Consider the following 3,056-nt stretch of genomic DNA (forward strand, 5'->3'; position numbering starts at 1 on the left):
TTGATGCCTCCTACATAGCGGATGTAGTGAATGTGATTTGCTTGCTGGTAGTGGATCATAGGTTCTCATATGCCTAAACTGAATTATAAATTGCTTCTTTGAACCTATCAGGTACAGGTTTTATGGGAAAATGTCCAATTTACAGATAGCATGTTGCCGAAATTTTGACAGGAATTTTCCCAAAATAAAACCTTGTACATAGATGATTAATGTTAAAATCCTTTTGAAAGGACGAGTGAAAACTAAAAATTTTGAATTTCACCCTTACATAATCATTAGACATTTAGAGGAACTCAGCTCCATCTCTACAAAAAGAGCTTACAGAGCTTATATGGATCATTTTTGTTTATTGAAATATTGAGGCTCTCCAAAAAAACCTTGAACATTATATCTAGTACCTAAAGCTTCATAATCTAATATGGACTGTTCTTGGTTTTTAAGCATCATATCATGCCTTAATATCACTTTTCTGATGCATAAGTGAACTGTAGAAATAATTATACTGGTTGCAATTTTTTTTAACATGAATTAATTCAATATCCAATTAAGTTTTTTTTAAGGCTTATACTACTAGGCATAATGAAATGCATCTTGATTAGTATAAGCAATTCATTTCAACTAAGCCAAAACTTCAAATTGTTAGGGGGAGCAACTCAACTTAAAATACTACGACTTTGAAGTTCCTTAACAATTCTATCACTTACATTCATATTCTTAATATATATATATATTGAGATGTTTGTTTTATATTGATCATGAATATTGGATGTATTTGAATCGTTGCATGCACTGCCTTGGACTATATTGAATACCTTGCATGAATTGAATGATGAGCTATACTTGTAATCATTCAGGTCTTTGATTTATTATTATTATTATATATATATATATATATATATTGAGATGTTTGTTTTATATTGATCATGAATATTGGATGTATTTGAATTGTTGCATGCACTGCCTTGGACTATACTGAATACCTTGCATGAATTGAATGATGAGCTATACTTGTAATCATTCAGGTCTTTGATTTATTTTTGGGAATTGCTTTATTTTCAAATGACATGCTGTCGAAATTTCAAAAATTTCTCCTAGAATTAAATCTTATATCTGAATGTCTTTTATCTTGTATTTACTTTCCTACCTTAGCCCCTTCTTGCTGATGTCAAAAGGGGGAGAAGTGTCTAATGCAAAATTGGGAAAGTTAAATGCATATTAATTGAGCTTTATTGACAACTATAGATTGAATGCATAATCTATGTATGGTTATCTTCATTTGTCATATGCCTGCACCTTAAATTTAAATTCTATGCACATACTTAGGGAGAGTCTGTTTGGCTCTACCTACTTTTGCAAATTATTTTTGTCATCATCAAAAAATGGAAAATGTTGACTTTATGAGTCTAATCCCATTTTGATTATGACAAAACCAATGTTTCTCACCTGTGCGCTGAGCATCTTGAAGAGGTTCATCATTAGCATACACTGATGGTAAGAACTCAAGGAAGTCATACGGACCACAAAGATCATTTAATGACCCGAAAATTTAAAATAATTAGAAATATAATAAATGGAATGGATTAATGGATAATAAGGGAGAAGGAAGGATTTTTAGAAGGAACAGCAGGCCTCGTCGACTAATGTCCTATCCTTGTCGACGAGTGTCCTTCTAAAACTCATCGACGAATCCAGTTCCTCGTTGATGAAGGAATCCCGAGAGAGTATATTTTGGAACTCTGAATTTTGTCAATGAAGTCTCTATAGTGCCTTGTCGATGAACCCACGTGTCTCATCGACGAAGCCCTGCCTATAAATAGAAAGTTCTTCATTTTTCAGCGTAATTTACGAACCTCCCTCACTCCCTCTCTCTCTCTCTAAAAAATATGAACCTCCAGCCTTCTCTCTTCGATTTTGGGTCGGTTTTGATTCTATTTGACGATCTGGAACCACCGCGAGGTTCGTAGGATCGTTCTCTGCAAGGTTGTAGGAACTGATCATTGGTTTGAGAGGTTTGGGAAACATCCAAAAATCATGGTAAGTGAGTTATTTTGGGATTTCCTTAACGAATAATGTTATTTGGAGCCTAGGAAGTAGTAAATAGGTGTTTTCTAAAGATTCGAGTTAATTGGAATTTATTTAATTAAGCTAGGAGTTTTGGATTTAGGGTTCAAGTGAACGCTACGAGTATCGGTTAGGGGATCCTGCCAGTGTAGTTTGAAAGTGACGGTAAGGGGGAAATTTATATGTTAAATCAAGTTTTCATGAATTAAAATGGATTATGTGTTATTTATTTATATATGTTTTCATGTGGATTTAAAATGCCAACCATGTTAAAATATGTTTTCTGAGCCTTAGAATGGTTATATAGCTATGTATATGTGAAAGTAAATGGATGAAAGTGAAAAGGAATTTTCTGAGGAATTTATGTGAGAAATGAAATGTATTTTCAGCTTATAAATGTTAAATGTAAGTTGACTTATTTTACAGAAATATGTATGAAATTACTATCAAATTATGTGGCATCAAATTCTATGCAAATATATATATATTAAATATATGAGATGCAAGCTAAGCAAGTAAAGTATTGAGAATAAAATATGATATGGACAACGTTGCCTGTGTATGTTAAATGCAACCATGTAAATGTATGACAGCTGAAAGTCATGTTAGCAGATTCTAGCGCATTTTTATGTGGACTAACTGTCGCAGATTCTAGCGCATTTCTATGTGGACTAAGAAATGATGGCTAAAGAGCGGCTGTAGTACGAAGGAATGAAATGACAATGGAATGACCATGAAATGAAATGACAAATGTGAACGAAGTAAATGGGAAAGAGTCACTTAAAGTGAAACGAAATGCAATGTTTAAGCTATGAACATGAACATATGTGTATGAATGAAAAATGACAGAAAGGAATAAAGTATTATGATATTAGAAGTATCTATGTATGTAGATTAGGTTACGATTGGGCGAGGCAAACTCTTTGCCTAAGGGCTTACTGAGTAAGGCGAGTGCACAAGTAGCTTCAGATATTGCAGTAGCTGCATAACGTACT

This window comes from Malania oleifera, chromosome 6 (genome assembly GCF_029873635.1).
Source record: "Malania oleifera isolate guangnan ecotype guangnan chromosome 6, ASM2987363v1, whole genome shotgun sequence".
In the NCBI taxonomy this organism is placed as follows: Eukaryota; Viridiplantae; Streptophyta; class Magnoliopsida; order Santalales; family Ximeniaceae; genus Malania; species Malania oleifera.